The sequence below is a fragment of the Salmo salar genome, chromosome 12 (genome assembly GCF_965601325.2).
Source record: "Salmo salar chromosome 12, fSalSal1, whole genome shotgun sequence".
Lineage (NCBI taxonomy): Eukaryota > Metazoa > Chordata > Actinopteri > Salmoniformes > Salmonidae > Salmo > Salmo salar.
The window spans coordinates 80,685,416-80,696,271 of NC_138302.1; the positions used below are offsets into that span (position 1 = coordinate 80,685,416).

General features: G+C 44.0%; 1 non-coding gene across 1 annotated transcript; it reads left to right on the forward strand.

The window, feature by feature from the left end:
- Window positions 1-2,771: 2,771 nt before the first annotated feature.
- Window positions 2,772-2,824, forward strand: LOC123725768 (U7 small nuclear RNA). Its single transcript, XR_006758282.1, has one exon. It is a non-coding gene; the product is annotated as a U7 small nuclear RNA (small nuclear RNA).
- The last annotated feature ends 8,032 nt before the right edge of the window (window positions 2,825-10,856 follow it).

Genomic DNA, 10,856 nt, shown 5'->3' on the forward strand with positions numbered 1-10,856 from the left:
AATATGAAGGGGCGAGGGGTTGATATGTGCAATAGGATTTTGACATGATGTAAAAATGAAGAAACAAACACACATGAAATTATGAATGAATATTGTGCTGTAAATTCCCCCCTCCTCCCTCCTCCTCTGTATTGATTGCTGGACGTGTTGTTGTTAACATTTAGATTTGATTACTGCTGACATGCAGGCCAGGGCTGAAACACAGGCTGGTAATGACTGGATGCGCCCTGCATATTAAATATAGAATGGATCCTGCAGGAGTAATTAATATCGCACTGTGGTTATGGATTTCCTGGCAGAAACTGACAATCAGATTTGCATGGCTAGAAAGTTCCTTACATGGTTAAATGAATTCTTACTTCCTCCTCTCTCTGTTTGATGGGTTTCTGACTTGGTCACAGTTGTCTTTGCAGTCTCAAGCTAAAACTAGGTGTTGAAATGTGAGTTTTTTCACCTTTTCACAGTTAAGAGGAAGGCATTCTGGTCATTTCACAGTTGTGGCTGGGAATAGTGGAGGCATGCATGGGGGACATTGGGTCTGTAGTGTTGTTGATACCCTTGACACAGGGCTTTTCTTTCGCTTTACGGCATGGTGCCTGTGCTTAAGTGTGAAGCACTTGCTTTTTACAGGTCCTGGTGTTTCTTGTTGCGTGCCATGGCCCTGTTAGAATATTCCAGGCCATTCTGTGTGGCTCTGGAGGGAATCATTCTTCTGTACCTCATGTTCCATTTGACACTGGATTGTGTTCCTCCGCTTCTATCACCTCAGCTCTCCAGAGATTCCATTGAGGTTTCTCAAAAATCATTCCACTTTAAAAGGTGTCAGTTTAGTTGCAGATTATAATGCAGTCAAGATGTTGGAGAGGATATTGACCTTGCGGTAAACATGACTATGACATGACCACTTATTTTATCATAATACTGTATATTGCTATATTTCATCAATTTCAGTATCATCGCTGTCTTTGACCGCTTGTTATTTTATTAAACCTGTTATTACCTAGTTATACATCAAACATCTTGGAAGGACATTTATAAGAAATCCTCAATATAGTCCTTAGAATAATGTCATAAATAATGCTCTTTTCTGTAAATAAGCGCTTCGAAAAATATAGCTACCACAGTACCTCTGAAAAGATGAAGTGTTCTTGGTGTTGAAAACATGCCCTTGCATTAAAAGTGCCCTTGCATCATCTCTCCTGCATAATAATCCCTCTCTGAAATAACATTTAAACCCTTATGCGTGAAATATCAGGTGTTTGTGTCCATAGCTCCTGTAATGCATCTTTGTCCTTTTTTTGCCCCTGCAGATGAGATGACTGATTCCCCTGCATTTGGGTTCTTCTCGCAGTCTGTGTCATTTCCAGGCCAGCACTCCCCTGGGAGACCGCCCTGCCCCGGGCCTGACACACATAACACATTGGCTCTGTCATCACTGTTTATTTTAGAATGGCCTCCTTGGCTGCATGCGAGAAGTTGAACTTCATGTAAATCATATTAATACATTTGCTCCAAAGTTGCTCTAAGGATTTGGGCATGCTCTGGTGAGAGACTGACAGTAATGCTTATGTTCTGCAGGGGCTACATCCACAGTCTGCTGGCTCTGCTGTTTGTGTTGGAGAGAAATGGATATAAAGGGGGTCACTATCAATTCTGAAAGATCACAGAGAATATTTGCTGCAGGACATTGGAACAAAGCTGTAGTGTAGGGTTTACAAGGTTGTTTATCAGTGTGTGTGTGTCTGTGCATGCGCATGTAAGAACATATTTTGATTGGTGATGTTCAGTTACCCACAAGAAACAAAAACAGGGATTGTATTTGTTCCATTTAACTCCTGCTGCTTGCTCAATAGCTCTCTCCACTGTCTCATGTCCTCCATTTCAGCCAACACCTGGGTCCCCATCATAAAAACAGAGAGGGAGGGGAAAATGGAGGAAGAAAGCGAGGGATCAAGAGAGAGGATGAGTGAGTGAAAGAGAGAGAACGAGACAGGGAAGAGGCAGAGAAAGAAAGAGAGAGATAAATAAATAAAGAGCGAGCGGGACGAGGAGATAGATATAAAGATGCTAGATGGGATGAGATGATGAAAAATTAAATCCTTTGTCTTCACGTTAAGCACAGCTCATTAGCTGGGCCAGCCATTGATTAGAGTGTGAGGTAATGTTAATGTGATCAATATGTGCCGAGCTGATAAGGATGTTCACAGAAAGTGAGGCTGTCATCTTCCTCCCTCACCTCGCCTGGCCTCGCCACGGAGCCAAGGAGGGGGAAGTAGAGGAAGAAGAGAAGAGGTGGATGAAGGGAGAAGAGGAGAAGAGGAGGAGAGGAGGAGACTGGCCTATCTTTATCTCCACCATGAGCTAATTGCTCCAAGAGATCAAAGAGCCTCATCGTTAGGAAGGTACTGGATAGAGAGTAGAATGATGATGTCACTTGCTTATGTAACCCTCTCACCACGACTCCAATAGATCAGCACAAGGAGAGGGAGAGGTTTTGGATGGTTGAGGGGCAGCTTTTGGGGAACTGTGGGGAATCTTTGGTGGCCTGGTGGTTGGGAGCTTGGCCCGGTGGCTGGTGGCCGATAGGTCGCTGGTTCGGAACCCCGTTTTGACTTGGTGGGAGAACCCTTTGGTGAGAATGCTAAGAGTGTGCAAAGCTGTCTTCACTATTATTCTATAATGTAGAAAATAGTAAAAATAAAGAAAAACTCTGGAATGAGTAGGTGTTCTAAAACTTTTGACCGGCAGTGTACCTACCTACACTTTATATAAAATGTGCTCTTTTAGTATTTCTCCAGCTGGTTTCCTGAAAAAGAAAGCCTCCACTTCTATGTCAAAGATAATAAAACACTGTAATAAATACTATAGTAATGTCTGCAAAAACACTACAGTAAATACTAGTCTACTACAGTCTGCAAAAACACTACAGTAACTACTACAGTATTGTAAAGTCCGCAAAAACACTACAGTAAATACTGCAGCATAGAACAGTCTGCAAAAACACTACAGTAAATGCTACAGTATACTACAATCTGCAAAAATACTACATTAATTACTATAGCACATACTACAGTTTTCTTTTACTACATTTATATTATAGTTAACTGTAAATACTACAGTATACTAAAGTAAATATTACAGTAAATACTACAGTATTTACTGTAGTGTTTTTGCTGACTTTTGTGAATACTACAGTGAATCCTACAATAAAGGCTGAAAAAATACTACAGTGAATACTATAGTATTTATACCATATTATAGTATACTATAATATTTTTATGTGGGTAACTCTTGTTGCAACGCTGGCTAGCTATATTCTCCACAGCAGCAGGCGATTTCAGGTAAATCCGATAGATAGATGTTTAACTAGACTTTCTCTGGACTTGTTACAGGTTAGTCAAATGAAAGATGCACTATGCAGAAATCGCTCCGCCATTTCCTAGTTGCTAAAAGTTAGTTTGCCTAACAGTTCACCTAATTTCAGTTTATGTGACAAATCAAGAAAGTATAGTGTAGAGCCCTCAAACTCTGGACTTCGAAGCCAGTTCCACTGTGTGTTTTCATTGGTCCCCTCTAATCAGGCACTGATTTAGACCCGGGACACCAGTTGTGTGCAATTAAATATCAGGCATGTTGGCAGTTGATGTTACTCTTCAATAACACAGACCCAAAGCAAATAAGGGGGAGAAAAAAAGGTTTATTCAAAGAGGACAAATCATAGATGTTGTGCTGAGAAGTAGATGTTCGTTCTTCCCTATCCTCAGTGATTCTCTCCATAGAACAAAGAGGCAGGATATAGTTTTATAACAGAACCCTAGCCTGTGGTTGACCAATTAGAATTCCTTGCAATAAAACTGGGTCAATGGCCAAATAACAAGTAACCTGTTTCAGGCTCAATGCCTAGACAAATTCCTCCCATGTCTCTGATCCATTGATCATTAATTCCCGATTACAGAAAAAACACTATTTCCATTGATCGTTAATTTCCTCTTGACCTTTAATCTTCTGCGTTGTGTATTTATCTTCAAAATATTCTTGCACTCCCCCCTAGACAATTTAAAAAATACATATACTTAAATATGTATTTTTAGAAAATAATAAGAAACATGAAAATATAGGCAATGTCACGTCCTGACCATAGTAAGATGTGATTTTCTATGGTAGAGTAGGTCAGGGCGTGACAGGGGGTGTTTTGTGTTTTTCTATGTTTTCTATTTCTATGTTTAAGTTCTAGTTTTTCTATTTCTATGTTGTTTTTTGGGGGGGTTGATCTCAAATTGGAGGCAGCTGGTCCTCGTTACCTCTGATTGGAGATCATATTTAAGTAGGGGTTTTTCTTCCTGGGTTTTGTGGGTGATTATATTTTGAGTAGTGTTTGTTTCTCTCTGCGTCATGGTTTGTTTTGTCATTTTCAGTTGTTTGTGTATTGCAAAGTTTCACGGATTTAATAAAATGTGGAACTACAACCACGCTGCACTTTGGTCCGATCCTTTCGACAGCCGTGACAGGCAATATAAAAAACATTAGCAGTAAGCATAAAATCATTCACATTAAACACCTTGCATTTCTATCAAACACAAAGGGCATATTTTACTTGCTGTTACAATAAGAAATAGATTTCAAACAAAGTTATAGAAAATAAGTATTAACAGGTGTAATGATGATGTCCCTTATGACTCCTACCACATCCTGTATTAGGGTGCGTACATCCTCAAGGGTGCGTGCTCAGCCCCCTCCTGTACTCCCTGTTCATCCATGACTGCATGGCCAAGCACGCCTCCAACTCAATCATCAAGTTTGCAGACGACACAACAGTAGTAGGGTTGAATACCAACAATGACGAGACAGCCTACAGGGAGGAGGTGAGGGCCCTGCCGGAGTGGTGCCAGGAAAATAACCTCTCCCTCAACGTCAACAAAATTAAGGAGCTGATCATGGACTTCAGGAAACAGCAGAGGGTGCACCCCCCTATCTACTTCGATGGGACCGCAGTGGAGAAGGTGGAAAGCTTCAAGTTCCTTGGCGTACACATCACTGACAAACTGAAATGGACCACACACACAGACAGCGTGGTGAAGAAGGCGCAACAGAGCCTCTTCAACTTCAGGAGGCCAAAGAAATTTTGCTTGTCACCTTAATTAAACCCTCACACATTTTTACAGATGCACAATTGAAAGCATCCTATCGGGCTGTATCATCGCCTGGTATGGAAACTGCACCGCCCGCAACTGCAAGGCTCTCCCAATGGTGGTGCATTCTGCCCAACGCATTAAAACTACCTGCCCTCCAGGACACCTACAGCACCCGATGTCACAGGAAGGCCAAAAAGATCATCAAGGACATCAACCACCCGAGCCACTGCCTGTTCACCCCGCTATCATCCAGAAGGTGAGGTCAGTACAGGTGCATCAAAGCTGGGACAGAGAGACTGAAAAACAGCTTCTATCTCAAGGCCATCAGACTGTTAAACACCCATCACTAGCACATTAGAGGCTACTGACTATAGGCATAGACTAGAAATCACTGGCCACTTTAAGGAATGGAACACTAGTCACTTTAATAATGTTTACATATCTGGCATTACTCATCTCATATGTATATACTGTATTCTATACTATTCTATGGTATCTTAGTCACTTAATGTTTACATATCTGGCATTACTCATCTGATGTGGGTATACTGTTTTCTATACTATTCCATGGTATCTCATTCACTTTATAATATTTACATATCTTGCATTACTCAGCTCATATGTATATACTGTTTCCTATACTATTCTACTGTATCTTAATCCGTTCATATGTATCGTCTTAATTCATTCCTACTTAGATTTGTGTGCATTGGGTATTTGTTGTGTAATTTGTTAGATATTACTTGTTAGATATTCCTTGGGGCGGGGTTATCTAGTTTATTTAGTTCTATGTTGTTTGGTTCTAGTTTCTGTTTTTCTATGTTGGGGTTTTTGGATGATCCTCAATTAGAGGCAGCTGGTCATCGTTGTCTCTAATTGGGGATCATATTTAAGTAGTTGTTTTTCCCACCTGTGTTTGTGGGAGATTATTTTATGTTAGTGCATGTTGCACCTCTGTCGTTACGGTTTGTGTTTTGTTTATTGTTTGTCTTGCAAAGTTTCACATTAAAATAAAAGATGTGGAACGATACCCACGCTGCGCTTTGGTCTCCTTCCTACGATGATCGAGACAGAATCTCTCACCACCAGAGGACCAAGCAGCGTGGCCAGGAGGAATGGACATGGGAGGAGATCCTGGACGGCAAAGGATCCTGGACGTGGGAGGAGATCCAGGCCGGATGGGATCGCCTCCCATGGGAGGAGGTGAAGCAGCGTGGGAGGAACGGCGACGAAATCGGGAGTCACGGCAACGATGAAAGCCCGAGAGGCAGCTCCCCTAAAAAATTGGGGGGGCCACACGGGGAGATTGGCGGAGTCAGGGTTTAAACCTGAGACAACTCCCCGTGCTTACCATGGGGAGCGTGTGACCAATCAGGCACCGTGTTATGTGATGATGCACACTGTATCTCCAGTGCGCATTCATAGCCCGGTGCGCACTGTGCCTGTGCATTTGCCGGGCGAAAGTGAGCATTCAGCCAGGACGGGTTGTGCCGTCTCAGCGCTCCTGGTCTCCGGTGCGTCTCCTCAGTCCAGGATATCCTGCACCGGCTCTACGCACTGTGTCGCCAGTGCGCCTTCACAGCCCAGTGCGTCCTGTGCCAGCGCCCCGCACTTGCCGGGCTAAAGTGAGCATTCAGCCAGGACGGGTTGTGCCAGCTCTACGCTCCAGACCTCCAGTGCGCCTCCACGGTCCAGTATATCCTGCACCGGTTCTAGGCACCAGGTCTCCAGTGCGCCTCCACAGCCCAGTATGTCCTGTGCCTCCTCCTCGCACTCTCCCTGGAGTGTGTGTCCTCAGTCAGGTACGTCCTGTGCCTCCTCCTCGCACTCTCCGTGAAGTGCATGTCCTCAGTCAGGTATGTCCTGTGCCTGCTCCTTACACTCTTCCTGAAGTGCGCCTGCCCAGTCAGGTACGTCCTGTGCCTGCTCATCGCTCTCACCCTGAAGAGCTTGTCACCAGTCTGGCGCTACGCACTGTGTCGCCAGTGCGCCTTCACAGCCCAGTACGTCCTGTGCCTCCTCCTCGCACTCTCCCCGAAGTGCATGTCCTCTGAAGTGCATGTCCAAGCTGCACATCACACTCTCCCTGAAGTGCGTCTGCCCAGTCAGGTACGTCCTGTGCCTGCTCATCACACTCGCCCTGAAGTGCGTGTCACCAGTCTGGCGCTACCTGTTCCAGCTCCACGCACCAGGCCTCCAGTGCGCCTTCCCAGTCCAGAGCTCAGGGCAACAGTTCCCAGTCCGGAGCTTCCGGCGCCATTTCACAGTCCGGAATCTCCTGAGACGGCCTACAGTCCGGAGCCTCCTGAGACGGCCTACAGTCCGGAGCCTCCTGAGACGGCCTACAGTCCGGAGCCTCTAGATAACGCCTACAGTCCGGAGCCTCCTGAGACGGCCTACATTCCGAAACCTCCTGAGACGGCCTACAGTCCGAAACCTCTTGAGACGGCCTACAGTCCGAAACCTCCTGAGACAGCCTACAGTCCGAGACCTCCTGAGACGGCCTAGAGTCCGGGACCTCCTGAGACGGCCTACAGTCCAGGACCTCCTGAGACGGCATACAGTCCAGGACCTCCTGAGACGGCATACAGTCCGGGACCTCCTGAGACGGCATACAGTCCGGGACCTCCTGAGACGGCATACAGTCCGGGACCTCCTGAGACGGCCTACAGTCCGGGGCCTAATGAGATGGCCTACAGCCCGGAGCCTCCTGAGACGGCCTACAGTCCGGAGCCTCCTGAGACGGTCTGTGGCCCAGAGCCTCCTGAGACGGTCCATGGCCCGGAGCCTCCTGAGACGGTCTGCGGCCCGGAGCCTCCACCGATGCTGATGGGTTTGCAGGATAAGATGGTTCTTCGTCCTGCACCAGCGCCGCCTCCTATTCTGGTGGATCCGCAGGATGAGAGGGTTCTTCGTCCTGCACCAGAACCGCCTCCGATGCGGGAGGATCAGCGGGATGATAAGGTTCTTTGTCCTGCACCAGAACTGCCACCAACACTAGACACCTCCCCCCCCCCCAACCCTCCCTTTTGGTTTCAGGTTTTGCGGCCGGAGTCCGCAACTTTGGGGGGGTACTGTCATGTCCTGACCATAGAGAGCTCTTATTTTCTATGGTAGAGTAGGTCAGGGTTTGACTGTGTGGGTTTATCTAGTTTATTTAGTTCTATGTTGTTTGTTTCTAGTTTCTGTTTTTCTATGTTGGGATTTTTGGATGATCCCCAATTAGTGGCAGCTGGTCATCGTTGTCTCTAATTGGGGATCATATTTAAGTAGTTGTTTTTCCCACCTGTGTTTGTGGGAGATTATTTTGAGTTAGTGCATGTTGCACCTCTGTCGTCACGGTTTGTGTTTTGTTTATGGTTTATTGTTTCTATACTTTTGTACCTGTTTCCTCCAGCATCTTCACAAGGTCCTTTGCTGATATGAAACAGACCAAATTTATATTGGTCCAATGAAGATTGACGGGGGGCAGGTAGCCTAGTGGTTAGAGCGTTGGACTAGTAACTGAAAGGTTGCAAGATTGAATCCCCGAGCTGACAAGGTAAAACTCTGCCCCTGAACAAGGCAGTTAACCCACTGTTCCTAGGCCGTCATTGAAAATAAGAATTTGTTCTTAACTGACTTGCCTTGATAAAATAAAAAAATAAATAAAATTGATGCAGTGGTGTGGATAGGCTCATTTGAACAACCTATTTTAGGACTTGATGTTACTATGCAACTTTACTCTACACTGAACATTTCTGAAGGGAAGGTGACGTGGCAAATTAGACAACTGCAGGGATCTACAGTTCAGAACCATCCTATTTGGACGACGAAGAAAAAGGAGTGTGTAACTTTGGATATGGAACCAATGTATTTGTCAGGTGTTGCCCCACTTGCACAAAACAATATCCCGTTAGCAAGGAAGCTATGGCCGCTACTAAAGTAGTGATTATTAAAGATCTATGGGACATGGGTATAGTTGAAAAGACACATTCTGCCGACATGTTGTTCATACTCTTTCGACAATGAATCGAGCTGCACAGGTCATAGCTGCTCGTTGCGCCGGTCCTCATAGGGTAAGAGTTGAATACCCCTTATGTAGAGAGTCATTGTACCATCTAAACCGCTGTGAAATATATTTTCCAAACCCCAAAAATATTATTTACAGCTGTTTGAAGCTGGTGTGCAAAACCAAAAGTAAAAGGAGCAAATATTAAACTTATGAACGGGAAGCATAGAAATAGCATGCATAGAACAGATCTACCACTTCTTAGACTTGCTTTCAATGAGAATGACAGATTTATAACACACATTTCTATGTGAATTTGGTCAGCTAGTCCAAAAAGTTACACATTGCAGCTCAAGCTTTTTGCTACATGCAATTCGTAATCTCTTCAGATGTAAAACTTTAAACTCAACCACAGGGATGGGTATTTTTCCTCCTCACATCTCGAACAGCAACATCAGTCTTCACACGATTGGCCAAAAAACTTAACAAGGCTTTTCATTCGCTAAACCAAATCAGGTCACCCAGTTCACATGATCACATAGGTCAAAATAACTTGCTGGACAGTACATCAAAGAATTCAAACCAACAGTCAGGGTTGCAATGTCCACAGTTTTCCAGTCAAATTGGGCTACTTTAAAAACTATGTCGCGGGTGAAAATGTATTGGTCGTGGGTTGTTTTTTGTTGACTATTTCTATGTTAGCCTATAACTTCAGTTTACTGTTGTTGTAGCCTTGTGTTATTATGCAATTATTAATGGACATGTTTAGTTAATTAAATTAGAAGTTATCAAAGCTCTATTGAAATTGCCGATCAGTTATTAGAACTGGTAACAGTAGTCAGATTAGGCTACAGGTTTAAAACAAATAAACACTGGCTGTTGTTGACAAGCATATTCAGTTACTACATATATTATTCATATTTAATTCAGTGATTGAAATGATGACCCCATCCTCAGTAGCCTATTCCAACAGGCTATTGGGAAACACAAGCACTTCTTACCTCGAAATCGCAAAGCTGTTCATGTTGAAGAAATTAGCCTGTTAATTTGAACTAAGAAAGCTGCTAAATTGTTCAGTTTACATCTTGCCTACAATAGGCATAGGCTACTGTAGACTATCTGAAATTAGATGTAGGACTATCAGGGGCAATAGGCTACCTGCCTTTATCTAAGCAAACCATGGCAAAGTTGAATTACAATCGTGAACCCAGATTTCAGTTTGTAGCCTATGCCTATTGAAATGACAATCTCGCAAATGGGCCATTTATAACAGTTTGTAGTTAACATCTGGCACATAATAACAGCACAATTGCCAGAAAATAGCTTAACATTAGTTTCCGAGATCCTCTGTTCAATTTTCATCACTCAAACTCTCTTGTTGGATTTATCTATAGTTATGCACATGCGCAAAAGGGATTTATTTAAGCAATAAGGCCCGAGGAGGTGTGGTATATGGCCAAAATACCACGGCTAAGGGCTGTTCTTAAGCACGACGCAACACGGAGTGCCTGTACACAGCCCTTAGCAGTGGTATATTGACCATACATCACAAACCCTGAGGTGACTTATTGCTATTATAAACTGGTTACCAACATAATTAAAGCAGTAAAAAGACATGTTTTGTCATACGCGTGGTATATGGTCTGATATACCACGGCTGTCAGCCAAACAGCATTCAGGGCTCGAACCACCCAGTATATAATTACAATTATAAACCTGGTTCAGCACTGAAT